Below are 18,307 nucleotides of genomic sequence, written 5' to 3' on the forward strand. Positions count from 1 at the left end.
GTTATTCGAGCTTTTGACAGACGGACGTATTAATGTGACTAGACGGAGTATGTGTGACGCCTGTATCGGATAATCGCGGTAGCGTTCTCGCTTCCCGAGCACGGGGTCCCGGGTTCGATTCCCGGCGGGTCAGGGATTTTCACCTGCCTCGAGATGACTGGGTGTTTGTGTTGTCCTCATCATTTCATCATCATCCAGGAAAGTGGCGAAATTGGACTGAGCAACGGTTGGGAAATTGTACGGGCGCTGATAACCATGCAGTTGAGCGCCCCACAAACCAAACATCATCATCATCATCATCATCATCTGTATCGGATAAATAGTATGTAAATTAGTATCGAGCGCTTCAGCGAAGTCTGGTATCGACTACTATGGTAATGAAACATTACCTGCCCTGCAGTTACATGTCAGCCTGAAGTGTGCTGCGTATTCGCAGGAGCCTCCAGCTCCAGCATACGCTGGCTGGGCCGGAGAGGCGCACGGTCCTGCCGTGTTTGCGCCTCGGCTGTGCGGGCGTCGCGGCGCTGCGCGGTACCTGTTGCTCGCGCTAGGTGGAGGCAGCGGCGGCGGCGGCGGCGGCGGCGGCGGCCGGCCGGGCCAGCCACGGGCGCCTCAGTCGCGCTCCGACCGCGCTGCCGCCGCCACGTGTAGCGAGCGCTGCGTGCCGCGTCTTTTCGCGAGTGTCGCGTCTGCGTCTACCTGCCGCTGCTCAGCAGCCGACCCGGGGCCCGGGCGCCACCCGCTGCTGACGTCAGCTCCAGGCGGCCGTCTCGTAAGTACACCGGCACTGGCGGCGCTCAGCACGCGCGTCCAAATCACGCCCTCCTTACTCGCAACCTCGGCAGCTCCTCTGGAGCGGAGCAACGAGAGACTCGTGGCTCGAGTACATGCGCTGTTCAATCCCTGCCGTTCTGGTAGCGGAAAGCAAAATAATGGATGTTCTGCAACGAAAATTATACGCATGATAAGTACACGTTTAGTGGAAACACTGTTCGACCTAAGTGTTATATTTGACCCCCATCTACTTATTAAATCTTCGTTGCACCGACAGACTGATCTGAAACATAGACGAGAAGAATGTTAATGCCAGGTGTATGTTATAATAACATACTGTGTGTAGCGTGGCCTAATACCGGGTGATTAAAAAGTCAGTATAAATTTCAAAACTGAATAAATCACGGAATAATTAGAGAGGTACAAATTGACACACATGCTTGGAATGACATGGCGTTTTATTAGAACCAATACAAAGATTCAAAAAATGTCCGACAGTTGGCGCTTCATTTGATCAGAATAGCAATAATTAGCATAAAAAAGTAAGACAAAGCAAAGATGATGTTCTTTACAGGAAATGCTCAAAATGTCCACCATCATTTCTCAACAATAGCTGTAGTCGAGGAATCATGTTGTGAACAGCACTGTAAAGCATATCCGGAGTTATGGTGAGCCATTGGCGTCGGATGTTGTCTTTCAGCATCCCTAGAGACGTCGGTCGATCACGATACACTTGCGACTTCAGGTAACCCCAAAGCCAATAATCGCACTGACTGAGGTCTGGGGACCTGGGAGGCCAAGGATGACGAAAGTGGCGGCTGAGCACACGATCATCACCAAACGACGCTCATCTGTCGGACATTTTATGATCTTTGTTTTTTTTTTGGCTCTAGAGAAACCTCATGTCATTACGAGCATGTGTGTCAATTTTTACCTCTGTATCTACATTATTCCGTGGTTTATTAAGTTTTCAAACTTATACTGACTTTTTGATCACCCGATATTTACCTCCGTGCCATAGACAATGCGCTTTGCATAATAAAACAATAAAACTGCAATATAAATACAGAAAATGTATTTTAGATAATGAGCAGGTCTCCGAAGCTTATTTTGATGCATTTTAAGTACATATATTGCACCGTAACTACGAAAAATGCAAGGTGGGATTCACTACGTTCCTTAAGATGTGTAATTCTTCTTTTCGTTACTGAACGTAACGCAGAGGACTATACCTAGTCCTTTCAGTCAATATCTGAAATTAAAAACGGTATTCCAGAATGAGATTTTCACTCTGCAGCGGAGTGAAAATCTCATTCTGGAAACGTCCCCCAGGCTGTGGCTAAGCCATGTCTCCGCAATATCCTTTCTTTCAGGAGTGCTAGTTCTGCAAGGTTCGCAGGAGAGTTTCTGTAAAGTTTGAAAGGTAGGAGACGAGATACTGGCAGAAGTAAAGCTGTGAGTAGCGGGCGTGAGTCGTGCTTCGGTAGCTCAGATGGTAGAGCACTTGCCCGCAAAAGGCAAAGGTCCCGAGTTCGAGTCTCGGTCGGGCACACAGTTTTAATCTGCCAGGAAGTTTCAAAAATTAAATTGTCGGCAAGTCAAATACAGTTCTGTTTGTCTTCTCTCACCACTCCAGAATAATGGAACAAACATATACGAGGGTTATTCGGAAAGTAAGGAACGATCGGTGGTGAAATGGAAACCACAGTGAAAATCAGATGAAGTTTTGCACAGGTGCGCTGGGCAGTGTCTCTAGTACGCCCGTCGATCGCGTTACGTCGTTCTTTTTAGTTCTGAGCACACAGGGAGCACATAAAGACACCTAGAGCAGTAGTGTCTCCCGCCAATTACGAGGGCCTGGAGAGAAAGTTCGCCTTAAGCTATGCAGCCAACATTACATAACTGTTGTGCGTTTTCTTTTTCAAGCCAATTCTCAGCCGCATTCTGCAGGGGAAATAAAGATGCTCCTGTATCGTTTTCAATTCGAAATGTTTGATTACTCACAATACAACCCGTAATTGTCTCCCTCTGAGTTTCACGTCTGCTCACATGATCCTCTGGCTATGTAGACAACATTTTGGCACAGACAACGAGCTGTAGGCCAGCGTAGAGAATTGGCGGAAAGCAATGGGGGCTGCCTTCTATAACGAGGGTATTGCAAAGTTGGTACAACGCTACGACTAACGTCTAAGTCGGATTGGCGACTATGGAGATAAGTTGCTGGAAGTTGTAGCTAAATGCTACAAATAAAACATTTTTGATTTTCGCTGTGGTTTCCATTTCGCGACCTATAGGCCCTTACGTTCCGGATATGCCTTGTAGAAATCAGAGGGCAGAGCGTCCTCAAAAATTTACCAAGAGGTGTCAACATACCAAAATTTCAGTTTGTTATATAACTGAGTCGGCGAGTTTGACAGCTTATAGCGATCCGATAGCAAAATTTACGCAAAACTTATTGTTTGTCAAACGAATGCCAAATATACACCTATAGATTTTTTATACGTTATTTCGCTGTCATTAATAAAATACTTTTTTAGTAAGTGCACAGTATATATTGTAATGGTATTGTTACGAATATGAACGCCACCATTTTCATTCAAAGATCTGGAATTATGCCCTTCTTACGATTTAATCTGTATTATTCAACTATATATTCACTACTAAAATTTGGTCATATATCAATAAACGTTAGGCTTTCACCAAAAATTAGAAAGCTGAAAAAGAAACAAAGGGATCGTTGCGATACAGAAAATATTGTTCAATTGCAACCAAAATAAGCAGGAAAGTGTGCCAAGTTATTACCATTCGAAGTGGGGAAACAGAACTACACTTAAAAAATCAGCATTTACTCTCTCGCTCAGCAGTGGTGCGATTTAGTAGGATCGTACACAATCGTTGCTACAAATGGACATAAATTTTGTAATAATGGTGAAGTCAATTGGGACGCCCTTGCAGACGTCTATCCTAGCTGGCAAGAAAAATACGCAAATATTACTGGAATTTTTATGTGTTTTGTATTTCCTTAGTTGCTCCGGTTTTATTATTACTAATATCTTCTTGGAGATGCGATCCGTCTTTGCACCTAAAGACAAAGCTGTTTATTTTTATGCCATATTGTATGCATCTAGCTTTTTTTTTTTAAATTTCCATTCCTTCATTAGTGGTCTGTAATACTCGTATATGTTTGACGTATGCACGTAACAAATGTGGTTCCAAATGAATTACTATATTACAGTTATTTCATAGTTCTCTTACGGTTAGGTAAGAAATAACATCTTGATGCGCTAGTTTCGTAAGGTTTTGAGATCTTATTGCTTCATGGTGCTCTGGAATAGGCAACAAAAACGCATCGTAAGGAAAGCGTTTAACAGTGATGTGTTTGAAACACTTGGTGTAGGCAGAGAAAAAGACGTGTAGTTGCAGGTCGACACACAGCTTCGTAACAAGAACACAAAAATTCGTATGTGGAATCAAACAGCAATTTAACTTTAAGGAAGGTGCTCTCCAAAAATGTGTTTCCTACGAAACAATAAGGCAAAAACGAAAAACTGCAATTTATTTCTGTATCTAGAAATATAACATCATCCCAAAACGTTTTGCTGCTTTATTAAGAAGTAACAGAGAAAAGTTAAAATGGTGATTTTAGCTGTTCACCTAACTTTAGCAGATCGCACGGGTCGTACAACCATGTGAAACTGTCAGAAAACTTCGTCTTTGGGATGTTGTTCAACACATGCCCCACGTTGGCTTGAATGTCGGTTACGTTGTCAAAGGGTTGACCCTTCACGTGATTCTCTGCACTTTGTCGTTTTATGATAGTTCGGTACTGATATCACAAAGTCTCGTCACCTTTGATGATTTTTCCACAAGAGAACTAGCCACTGCTTCTATTTCAATAAGAGTCGCAGCAGGCGTCGCGATTAAAGCTGTGCTGGATCAAGACGTGTCTCTATTGCGATACATGACATAATATCGTTGTCACACTACGGGCGAGCGTCCACTGCTTTATGCTTCCTTCACACAACTGACTGGTCAGACATCCTTCTGTAACCGTCATCATCAATTTGTCATCATCGACGTGCAAGTGCCGAAATAGTGTTAAATAAAAATGGCTTGAACAAGGAGGGGGCATTTCAGCCAACAAGCTCCCGTCGTAGTTACTGAGCATCGCTTGTACGCCAGGAATAAAATCAGTCTCGGAATCTATTGGACAGCGGATGTACACGTACAGCTTCTATACAATAAACATATATTACAGGCCACTGAGGACCCATAGCAAATAAAAGGAAGAGAAACACGTGTGGTGTGAAAATAAACACCCTTTTATTCAGTTGCGTATACGGAACACATCTCGAAGATGAATATATTATTCTGATTATTCTCATAACTATGCCAAGCTGAATTTTGAAGGATAGTTCCTTCGGTAAACAAGAAATATCATCCGAATTTTCGATTAAATCAGATAAGAGTTTTTTCTAATTCCGTTACCAAAATTTATTTTCCGCTCTAGCATCTATTTTATCTCTTCCTTTAACGAAACATCCAGCAGTATCCCCGAACCTTCGTCCCTAATTGGGCCATTTAGCTTCAAGTGCAACCGTGATTACTGAAAGAGATGCTACAGTTTTATATTTTTAACATGCCGTACTTCAGAAACTATAAGGGCACACTAAAAAGTAATTTCTCCGAATTTTTTTATATCAAACTTTTTATAACTTTTAAAAAGTGAAACCAACTGTATTAACGTTCTACGTCATTATTCTTCATGTCCACGTATTTATTTCTCGGCGCTTTCACCCTGGCGAGGAACACATTTCTTCAAACAAGGACCAGTTTGTTGAAACAGTCACTTTACAATATTTGACTTTGTTGACAGAGCTAAAACCTCTCCCCTGCCTACACCGAGTCTTCATTATCAACGTGAAATCCTCGAAGGTTTTCTTCAAGTTTTGGAAACAGATGAATATCGGATGAGGTCAAGTCAGGACAACTAGTGTAAATTTGGGCAACCGTCACGGCTGTACTAGCAGCTTGGTTCTTGCCCGACTCCTTACTATGCATGCTTGTGCAAGCGTTCAGCTGTGTATATGGTTGAGCGTGTGTACCTAGAGTAAGGAGGCTTCATCAAGTACTCGTCAGTTACTTTTGTTTCCTGTTAATTTGCTCCTGTTAAATTAAAATTGGTAGAAAGTTTATAGGACAAGTCGATGAATACAAAATTGCGTGCAGAAAAGTAGGAGAAAACGAACTGTGAAACACATTCCTTGACGTATCTACCGCGAGTAGTTATTATGGGAATAGTATTTTCATTTCTCTAGCCACTCTTTAGTATGGACATCACATTTCCTGTTTTATTTTTTTTGGTATCCCAAACAAAAAGACTGACAACTCCAGCGCATTGTCTTCTGTGCTCTGTATTTTATGATAAACAAACTGATGCTTGTATAAGCCTGCTTGAGTTCTGTGGAGGCGCAAGCAATCTGTGCATGCTTGCGCAAGAACGGTCGCGCATCAGATGATCTGAAAATTTGGAAATTTGTTGTAAGGTCTCACGGGACCAAACTGCTGAGGTCATCGGTCCCTAAGCCTACACACTACTTATGGGGCTCCGGAACGCCCTATACTTGCAAAGTTAAAATAACGCTTATAAATTACATCTTCCCTCACAAAGTATTTGAGGTAGGAAGTTGAACTTTTTACAGATTATTTATTGGAATATGGGCTACAACTTAACATAGGGATTTTACAAAATTTTAGTTCAGTTATTAAAGATGATTTTTTTTCAACTGTAATGAAAATTCACAACATTTTTTTGCAATTTCTTATTTATATATTAAAAAATATACTGTTTTTTGGAAAAAGGCTGTGTTAAATTATGCAGAAGGTACTGTGTAACATTTACTGAAAGTTTGAAACAAATATGTTTGGAAGATCCATGGAAAACATGTAATTAGTATGAGAAAATAAAAGTTTTGGGAATCGAGCGACAAAGATTGGATTAACTTTTTAGTGCATTCCAGGTCCATAGGATGGATTATCTTCATCCTCTGCAAACTCCTACTCCAGCTTCCTCTTGTTCCTCCTCCTGTTTACTCTTGCTTGTATTTCTAGACTCTATACAGCCCTGTCTGCAGCCCGAAGGCGTTCCTTGTCTAAAGCAAGCATCGCTCGTACCACGTTAGAATGTTATTATGTACAGTAATAACACATACCTTTGGCTTTCCAAGATTTCTCCTTTTCTTAAAAGCCTTCAGAGGATTTCTAATAACTTTACTTTTACTCATTATTATACTTCAACAAAACAGAGACTCAAGAAACAGAATTAATTACGAATATTTTCGAGATAACTACAGCGTAAATAAACACGAAACAATCGACAATCACACCAGCGATATATATTGAACCATCACAGGTTAGCCACAACACATACTTTATCTCACATCACTAAAATGTACCTGATGAACACGGACGTTAATATTTGACAGCAGTTTAACAGCGCCACAGTGGGTCACGCCCATGTAGAACACATTTCAAAAAAAATTTAAAAATAGTAGTAGTCTTCGGAATTGAATAAATTATATATCTATTAAAAGGTAATAGTCTGCAGATTCAGAAAACGCAAAAAAGTAAAAATTGAACTTTTCATGATTTTGAGCCTTTCCGGAGCCCCTTAATGTAACTGAAGTAACTTACGCTATAGATAACACACACACCCTTGCCCGAGGGAGGACTCGAACCTCCGACGGGGAAAGCCGCACGGACCGTTACAAGGCGCCTAAGACCGCGTGGCTACCCCGGTCGGCTCAGATGATCTGATTTCACCGGCACTCTACTAATGATGAGGTCTTCTGCTGACAAGCCGAAGATTGACATTTCCTTCATCCGCACTGCGTCCACGTATCCTCGACTGTCAAGTCAAAAACAGTATCAAACTGAACCCCTAATAACACACAAGAGGTACGGGGGCCGTTCACAAAGTAATGCAACGTATTTTTTTCAACACTTCATATTATTCGCCACGCTTTTGACTACAAAACCCAATTTTTCGACATACTCTCCGTTTACTGCGAAGGCCTAACGCCACCCTACTGCTACCCCTCTATTGGTGGACGTCAGACCAACGTCTAGCTGCATCAGTAATCTCCCCATCATCCACATACCGCTTCCTGCGCAGTGCGTCTTCATTCGACCAAACTAGGGATGGCAGTTACCGCTAAAACAGCCGGTTTTCGGTTGTATCGTTGTTCTTTTTTCAACGCCAGTTTAACCTCTGTGTTACAGCTGGTGAAAATAGCCCGTTTGAGAAACAACCGACTTTCTGTTTTTATTATTATTGCTTTATGTAATAAACGTATAGATAAAACAAAGATTGAGACATTTTGACTCATTCAGTTTCCAGACACAAAGAATCAAAATATTAAATTAAATACGCAAATAAAAGAAGGCTTATTCCGTCCAGCGTCCGCTGTTTTTCTAGAAAAGTGGTGAGTGGTTGAATACTACAAAAAATCGCTTTTATTCTTCTACTGATTCCGATTTTTTTTGAAATTCTGCTAAAAAATAAGGTTGTAATCGAGAATAATGTCAATAGCTGGGCATTGCGGATGGTCAGCGCTAAAACTGAAAACTGTGGTTTGCAGAACTGTTCTCCACCTAAATTCGTCCGTTTCAAAAGCTACAAACAGATAAAGGCATATTACGCATACACGGGCAACAGATCAGATACTTTGTATTTCAATTGTAAAATATGAATGAATTGTTAAGTTTTAAGTTTTCTCCGATTATGTTGTCGCAAGTTTGAAATGGTTCAAATGGCTCTGAGCACTACGGGACTTAACATCTATGGTCATCAGTCCCCTAGAACTTAGAACTAGTTAAACCTAACTAACCTAAGGACATCACACACATCCATGCCCGAGGCAGGATTCGAACGTGCGACCGTAGCAGTCGCGCAGCTCCGGACTGGGCGCCTAGAGCCGCTAGACCACCGCGGCCGGCGTTGTCGCAATTTTGTTGTGACTCCTGCTGTTCATAATCATTTTCAGAAAACGGGGCAGGATACTTCATTGACATCGCACTTCGCAAAACGCTTCCAGACTATGGACAGTGCCTTCTGTAGTATAATTGACGTTCCATGACAAGAGCGAGAAACTACCATATACGCCAGGTGGAACAAGTCTCGCTCACTGCACGTACGCGCGTGCCATCCAGTAGGCCACGCCACATGGTAACATGTGCACTATTGTCTCGGCTATGCTGTACCAATTCTTGTGCCACGTGTTTGCGGATCGTTTCTGCCGCCATTATTATTAAAATATTGAACCGTCAATATGGGCGATTCACAAACAACAACTTAAGTACACATGTTATTCCAAAAACGTTATCGCGGAAGTAGGGGCCAGGAGGTGCTGGTGAAATAACACACACGGCTACAGATAGCTTTTTATTTTAAAACACTCTCTCAATCATAAATTTTTAAGTCTGGCATTTAAAAAAAAATTCAAAAACAATTTCCAACAAATTATCTTTATGAAAAGGAGGTTACGAGGTATGACATTTACAACTTTCCAATAATAAGATTTTAACTTTGACACACACACACACACACACACACACAAACACACACACACACACACACACACACACACATATATATATATATATATATATATATATACAGGGTGTTTCAAAAATGACCGGTATAAGGTATATTTGAAACGGCAATAAAAACTAAACGAGCAGCAATAGAAATACACCGTTCATTGCAATATGCTTGGGACAGCAGTACATTTTCAGGCGGACAAACTTTCGAAATTACAGTAGTTACAATTTTCAACAACAGATGGCGCTGCAAGTGATGTGAAAGATATAGAAGACAACGCAGTCTGTGGGTGCGCCATTCTGTACGTCGTCTTTCTGCTGTAAGCGTGTGTTGTTCACAACGTGCAAGTGTGCTGTAGACAACATGGTTTATTCCTTAGAACAGAGGATTTTTCTGGTGTTGGAATTCCACCGCCTAGAACACAGTGTTGTTGCAACAAGACGAAGTTTTCAAAGGAGGTTTAATGTAACCAAAGGACCGAAAAGCGATACAATAAAGGATCTGTTTGAAAAATTTCAACGGACTGGGAACGTGACGGACGAACGTGCTGGAAAGGTAGGCGACCGCGTACGGCAACCACAGAGGGCAACGCGCAGCTAGTGCAGCAGGTGATCCGACAGCGGCCTCGGGTTTCCGTTCGCCGTGTTGCAGCTGCGGTCCAAATGACGCCAACGTCCACGTATCGTCTCATGCGCCTGAGTTTACACCTCTATCCATACAAATTTCAAATGCGGCAACCCCTCAGCGCCGCTACCATTGCTGCACGAGAGACATTCGCTAACGATATAGTGCACAGGATTGATGACGGCGATATGCATGTGGGCAGCATTTGGTTTACTGACGAAGCTTATTTTTACCTGGACGGCTTCGTCAATAAACAGAACTGGCGCATATGGGGAACCGAAAAGCCCCATGTTGCAGTCCCATCGTCCCTGCATCCTCAAAAAGTACTGGTCTGGGCCTCCATTTCTTCCAAAGGAATCATTGGCCCATTTTTCAGATCCGAAACGATTACTGCATCACGCTATCTGGACATTCTTCGTGAAATTGTGGCGGTACAAACTGCCTTAGACGACACTGCGAACACCTCGTGGTGGTTTATGCAAGATGGTGCCCGGCCACATCGCACGGCCGACGTCTTTAATTTCCTGAATGAATATTTCGATGATCGTGTGATTGCTTTGGGCTATCCGAAACATACAGGAGGCGGCGTGGATTGGCCTCGCTATTCGCCAGACATGAACCCCTGTGACTTCTTTCTGTGGGGACACTTGAAAGACCAGGTGTACCGCCAGAATCCAGAAACAATTGAACAGCTGAAGCAGTACATCTCATCTTAATGTGAAGCCATTCCGCCAGACACGTTGTCAAAGGTTTCGGGTAATTTCATTCAGATACTACGCCATATTATTGGTACGCATGGTGGATATGTGGAGAATATCGTACTATAGAGTTTCCCAGACCGCAGTGCCATCTGTTGTTGGAAATTGTAACTACTGTAATTTCGAAAGTTTGTCTGCCTGAAAATGTACTGTTGTCCCAAGCATATTGCAACAAACGGTGTATTTCTATCGCTGCTCGTTTAGTTTTTATTGCCGTTTCAAATATACCGGTCATTTTTGAAACACCCTGTATATATATATATATATATATATATATATATATTTTACAAAAAACTCTTTTAAGTAGCTGGCAAATTTTCTCTATGTAAAGGATATTGCAAGGTATGACGTTAACAACTCCCTTTAAGTAGCTGGTTTGTACTAAAGTTAAAATAGTTTTCTCTTGCCAATGAAATAACTTGTATTACACATGTCAGTTGTTACAAGATAAACGTGAATAAGCCAGCACTCAAACTTTCACATTAAAGGCAGTTCCCAAAAAAGATTTTCCTTAGCTCGCTGAGGGAGTGACACGTTTAAAGGGGCCCAAATCACAATAGGCGGAAGAGTTACTGGTGCTCTACAGGGCCATAGCAGATCAGCCCCGAAACTTCCATTACAAGCCACCACCTCCCCGAGTTACCCAAAACCAGAAGATGTAGCAAGGGCGGTGCCTGTACAGACTCTGAAACACAGAGACACAGGACTCCGACCCTAAATCAGCCAATCACCTAATCAAGGTGTGAATGAAACGGCCCGATCAAGAAGCAATTATCACATTCCCGCTGACAGGCCAACGAAAACTGCGTTGGGAAGATCCCAACAAAACCGCTGGTGAAGGGTAAGGCAGACTTAGCCACTGACAGTCAAGAGGTCGGCCAAAGCACGTGACGAGCAGTTGACGACCCCAAACAACAGGGCCCCGCTCGCGCCACCACCTCTCTCGGTCACCGCCCAATACGTACTGCTCGATCGTCACGCTACCGTACCCTTGCTCCACCTCCCGCCAGAGGGCGGTAGCGATCCAAACAGCGCGCCAAACCGAAAGCGCCACCGCAAACACTAGACGCAAAGCGAAAGCACTCCGCCTGGCGCGCTTTTCGAAGAGCCGGACACAACTACGGCTCAAATATCACTGATCGCTTTCCGCATTTTCTGTAATAACGCAATACTTCCAACCAGTGGAAATTATACCAACAACAATTTCTTATTTAAAAAAAAATTAAAAACCAAAAATTATAGCACTGCTGCCACGAGTAAATGATGTTTCAGCTTTGTTTATCCAGTTACCAGCAAAAAGAAAAATAACGCTTGTTATAACCGAGACTAAAAAAATACCGTAAAATACCGGTTATTTTTAACTAAAATACCGTATCGGTATTAGCTGGTCGGTTTTCCCCAGCCCTAGGTCAAACAGAGGGAAACTGCAGGGTAAGAGTTCCAGGGTGTAGGGTGGATGGGGTGGAACAGTCTACTCCAACTGGTAGACGAAGTGTCAGCACTGCAGCACTATCATCACAGACGTCCTGTTCTGCAGCGTGGCGTTACACTGTGACCCGGCGATCAACTCTAATGAGAGTGTCTTCACGTTCCAGCACTGCAGCAGCCACAGTTGTGTGCGGGCGGTTGGCACGTGGGCGATCGGTCAGGTGTGCGCGACTTCGTTGCGATGATGACAGACGCTAGGCCAGTGACACACGCCTTGCTTTCGTTCACCACCAAACCACCGCTGACATTCTGCAAGCGCCTATGAATACCTTCAATGCTCTGGTTTTTCGTCAAAGGAAACTGAATTACAGCTCTCTGTTTCGAAAACATCTCTGGCTCAAATGGCTCTGAGCACTATGGGACTTAACATCTATGGTCATCAGTCCGAAAACATCTCTGTCACGGACTCCGTTTTGAATGTTAAGTATAGCGTCGCCATCAGTCGGAACGTTATGAAACTGTAGGGTCTGAAACAGGATTATTCCACAATGTCCCACAACAAATTTCACATTTTTTTTTCAACCGGAAATGGCCGAGAGAAATATGTTGTATTACTTATGTAACGCTACTCGTACATTTGCAAAATTTCTAAGCTGAAAATGCTACATACTCTCCAAATTTGTCTATAGGATTTCCTATGTGTACACAGGCTGTTCCACAATGGGCTGGAGAGGGCATTTACTAGATACATTTTTGTTTAGGAACCCCCGTTCGGAACTGAATCGTTTTCGTGTAAAATAAGGCTGAAGATGGGATCACTTCCAAATCTCCCGCTCCGCGGGTCGCACACAAACAAGGGAGCCTCTTCAGTGCATGCTGTGGTCATGACGTCACACACCATTTTCGTCAGACTACAACAACGGCAACGAGAAACTGGCACGTTCGCAGCTATACCAGGAGGGTTGACTGTGGTGCTACGCGGTCGTCATGTCTGAAGAAGACGTTCTCCGTGGAGTAGGACAGAGGCAGGCGACGAGTGCTGGGCGCTGACCACATCACGGAGTCCCATAGAGCACGCTTTGTGCGTACCGTGGAGCGGGAGATTTCAGAGTCATCCGACCTTCAATATTATTTTACATTCAGACTGTATGTTTTTGGACGTGGGTTCGCTATGAAATTCACTTACTAAGTCCCCACTACAACCCCTGCTAGCCTATGGGAGTGACTGAGAAACTCCCTGCATAAAAGACGAGTCCACTGACTGAAACAACAGTTCGAACACAGCAGGAGCTAGTCGGCCTTATAATAACACGAAAACAGTCAACTTCGTGAAACAACGATTTAATTTGGAGACTACCAACGGCAAGAAAAGTGTCGCTGAAATAGAGAAATTTGTTGACATTGAATACAAATTTAAGTGCTGCGAAGTCTTTCCTGAAGATTTTTGTAGGGAGTGTAGCCCTGTTCCGAAATAAAATGTGGAAGATGAACAATATTCAGACAATAAATTAACAGTTAGCAGAAAATTTTGAAATATGGTGCTACAGAAAAATTCTGACAATTACATGGGTAGTTCGTGTAACTAATGAGCAGGTACTGTACAGAACTTGGGAAGAATGTGTCAAAAGTTGACTAAAAAAAGGGATCGGTTGATGGGGCACCTTCTGAAACATCAATGGATCGTCAGTTCATTAGTCAATTTATTAGTGAAAGGAAATGCGTGGGATAACAATTGTAGAGGGAAATCAAGTCTTGAACAGAGTAATCAGGTTCAAATGGATGTAGCTTGCGGTGGTTACGCACAGATAAAGAGGCTATCACAGGTTAGACTAGCATGGAGAACTGCATCAGTGTTCTGAATGGAGAAAGGATAAAAATTAAAGAAAAGAATAAGAAGCTGGGATACTACAAATATTATTGAAATTACACAATTGTGTTTGTGGTGTGGTAACCGCCTTGTAGTATTCTTTAAGGGGAGACGGAACGCTGAAAATGACAAACTTAACGTTTTTTGTTTTTTTTTCTTTATAAAATTATTTGGAGTTTTCTGAATAAAGCAAATCAAGTTTCACCCTTCGAAGTGAATAAGTGTGTTTTTTATCGCTGCAAAGTTGACGCGCCGTGTAAACGGTTGTACGGATTGGTGTGTCACCTCTGACAGCGCCGCTCGCTGGCTTCAAGCAGGGTATCTTTGCGGAATTAGAGAGTGGTTTGTTTTCCAACGTTGTATGGCTGTATCTCTGTGACAAGTGAATGTTCATATCGGTAAACATAAACGCTATACCGTGTGTGTTGACTTGTGGAGTTTGCTTTGTGTTGTTTAGCTGTTCAATTATGCGTACTTGACGAATTTTACTCGTACCTGTTTTACGTATTTGGTTTGTGGATATCAATATGCCCCGTTTCAGCAATCGAGTGTTTAATAAAAGGCCAATGAGTGGAAGAAGAAATCTTTGGTTGTTTCGAAGGGAGATGCTGCTCAGTCTGCTTCACCGACTACTCCAAATGAATGCGGTAGTACATCCTCCAGCAAGAAACTTTGTGACAGCACAGAAAAATTTGAAAACTATGAAAGTGACAGTAATGATGTGAATGAAATAATTAACATTTCCTTGCTCTATAATATTTTGAAACATAGCGTATTATGCCAAGTTTGCAAAGAAAGAGGACTGGAATTGAAAATAACTTCACACATTGGTTTGGCATGTAAAATGTTATTGAAGTGTAACAAAAGTGCTGCAGAAGATGCGTTTTCTAATTCCTACATGATTCCTCGTAGTAGTAATAGTGGAAAGAAGGTGTATGATATAAGTGTTAGGCTAGTGTATGGCTTGCGTTGCATTGACAAGGGCAGTGCTGCAGGGGCAATGTTATGTGGAATTATGAACTTGCCAAAAACACCAACCAAGTTTGTATTTTACAATGAATTGGTGGGGTCTTCTGCTGTAGATGTTGCTCAAGCAACAATGAAGAAAGCAGTTGGAGAAGCTGTGACGGGTAATGGGAATTGCAGAGATTTAACTGCTGCTTTAGATGGATCATGGCAACGTAGAGGTCATAAATCTCTAAATGGAGTTGTGGCAGCTACCAGTGGAGACAGTTGCAAAGTAATTGATGTTGCTATTCCCTCAAAACATTGTAGCAGTAAGGGCAATACCAAGGACGAACATAGTGAAAGTTGTGAAGCGAATTTTCACGGCACGATTGGAGCGATGGAAGTAGAGGGAGTGAAACCAATTTTCCCAGATCACAGGAGTGGTATAAGGTACGATACACTAACTATCCAGGAGATGGTGATTCTGAGGGATATAAAGCTGTAGAGGAACTCAAACCTTATGGCAATGATATTCACATTAAAAAAAACAGGAGTGCATTGGACATGTGCAGAAGCGCATGGGGACTACCTTACGCAAACTAAAGCAGACATTAGTATCTCAGTAGCTTAGTGATGGTAAGACCCTTGGAGGAAGAGGAAGATTGACAGATGAAGCAATTGATAGAATGCAGAGGTATTATGGGTGTGCCAATAGTCAAAATACAAGAAACATGGAGCATATGTGGAGAGCAGTATGGGAATTATTATTTTTTTCTTACTGCATCAACAAATGAGCACCAACAACATGCACTGTGTCCCACGGATGATGACTCATGGTGTAAGTACCAATCAGGAAAGGTATATGCCCATAAAAACTTTGCCAAATGCTGTAATTGATGCAGTTAAGCCCATATTCAGAGATTTATTGGAAAAGTGTTTACATGGGAAAACACAAAATCCAAATGAAAGTGTAAATAATTGAATTTGGATTAGTATTCCCAAAAGAGTGATTTAGAGATAAAAACATTGCATTTTGGAGTGTATGATGCAGTGGCAACATCCAATGAAGGAAACATTATCAAAATGTTATGTGCTCAAACGTTTAGGTTTCCAACCAAGGACACAACACAATTTCCACAATACGCCTAATTGATGAAAGAATGAACATTCACTGGACATGTAGTCCAAATTTCAGAGCAATATGTTTAATGGCTTTAGAAAAAAAATGTTCCTTCTATTTGCTAAAATTAACATGGAGGAGATGCATCATTCCGGTTCCCCTTAAATGACTTGATTTCGCCATCGACCATACCACCACCTACTGCAATAGCTACTACTGCAATTTCAACCTTAGGTCGAGTATAAAGTCATTTAAAAGATTAATGATATGTTATTACAGGCGTCCTGAATACCGTAGTTACCTAATACAGGCTGCAAATGGAAACACTGTCTTTCCTTTTTAGCTTATACTTTTTACACGGTCGTCTACCGAGTTATTTAGCCTTTCCTCTATAGTTGGAATTGGCGGGTTGCAGGAAACCTGGACAATAAGATGAAAAATGCGAAAAGAAACAAAAGCTGGAAAGTTTTGGATGTTCTTCTTCAAAGCGCACGGTTATTATTTGAGAGAATTAAGAGTTCATTCTTAACTAAGAAGATTATTTTCCCCATGCCAGAACTGGAACGTTGTAGAGGGAGTTAATTCGGTACTGACATCTTTCACAGCCCTCACACAGTCCGATCAAAGGGAAGTGAAAGAAATATAGAAAAATCGTATCTGAAAAGAATGGAATATTCTTTATGAAAGCGTATCCGCATAGAGTCAGGGGCCATAGAAATTATTCTTTTCTTTGCAGGATATTTCTTGAAACAAGTTAAGGCAATTAATTCATACTATTTTAAAGTAAAACCACCTAAAACTTTCATGAAAACAAATCTGAAATATTGGCCAACTAGCGAAGTCGGCTAGCGAGTGAGTGAATGCAAAATTTGGTGGGGGAAAGCCTTCAGAAAGTAAAGAAACATGTCGTCTGTTATTCGAACTTAAAACACCCACGTAACGTCTTCATGATATCAAACGTTTCTCCCTTCTGAGAAAAATTCAGGCTAAATTGTGTGCAACATTTTGAATTTCTGTGGGCTTTCAGCGTCATAGATGTCTCATAGGGACATTATACGTCTAGTTAGCCAAAACGCTGCTGTATTCAAACGCTTTTTATTATGACGTTATTTCCTGGTGCTATAAGCTTATTTTGACTTCTGCTAACCTATAGAGTTGTTAGTGTATATGGACGCCGATTTGTAACTAATAACAATCTTGTACACGATCTGTCGCAGTACTTACCTCATCTTTAGCGTTGTCGCTGTCTAGTACGTTGTGCTACTGATTATTGCAGATGTAGAGCAGACGAAATCATAGATACGTAATTTTCTGAGAACTATTTAACAGTTTTCATACGTTAATTGGTTCAGATGACAACTATGTCAACGTCATAGGCAAAACGCGCAGAAATTTCAAAATGAGATTCAAAGAAGATGACAGAAAAAGTGACACAAACCCATCCATAGTCTTCAACCACATGCAGACAGCAAACTGCGATGTAAAGAAGATCGAAAATACGATGCAAATTCTGTATATAACACCAAAACGGCCGTATAACGAAAATTTTTGTAGAAATAGAAATCTACGTAGAAACACACACAAATATCTAGATAAAATTGTTAAAGAACACACTTAAAAATGAACGTTGTATTAACAATTTTATTGAAACTATAGAACACAATAGTGAATAAGACAAATCTATAGGCAAAGGTGAGGCCTGGGAACATAAGCAAAGGATTTACTACTATCGCACACAGCTCCATAGATGAATAAGCCTGTTATGTGAACATATAAAATTGTTGACTTTGCCTTCAGTTGCAGCTATCAGATTCAGAAAATTGTTAAATAGGTTTTAGTGAATATTACTCAGCAAACAAATTCCACTGCAGAGACATTATATATTTACAATTTTGTCTGCGCTTCACCTACAATACAAAGAAGTGGAAGGTATTAGACAGCAACAGCGTTAAGTATGTGTTATGGGAGCAAACGCCACGATAAATATACAAAAAATTGTTACTAGTTACAAATAGATACATTCACTAATAACTCCATATGTATGTAGATAGCTTGATATTGGCCATGGAGCTGAAATAAGCAAATAGTACCAGAAAATCATAATAAAATGAATGTTAATATAGCAGCCTTTTAGCTTCTTTCCTATATAAAGTCCATACAACACATGAATTTCGTGTGCTACAAAT

At 41.5% G+C, this 18,307-nt stretch overlaps 1 protein-coding gene across 1 annotated transcript in view; it reads left to right on the plus strand.

The window, feature by feature from the left end:
• The first annotated feature begins 682 nt into the window (after positions 1-682).
• Positions 683-18,307, plus strand: part of LOC126101510 (NACHT and WD repeat domain-containing protein 2-like) — a 1,881,963-nt gene continuing 1,864,338 nt past the window's right edge. Inside the window, exon 1 of the mRNA XM_049912154.1 lies at positions 683-772. The gene's annotated coding sequence lies outside the window, so the exon portion shown is untranslated. The remainder of the gene's footprint in view (positions 773-18,307) is intronic.

The sequence above is a fragment of the Schistocerca cancellata genome, chromosome 9, assembly GCF_023864275.1.
Source record: "Schistocerca cancellata isolate TAMUIC-IGC-003103 chromosome 9, iqSchCanc2.1, whole genome shotgun sequence".
Taxonomy (NCBI): Eukaryota; Metazoa; Arthropoda; class Insecta; order Orthoptera; family Acrididae; genus Schistocerca; species Schistocerca cancellata.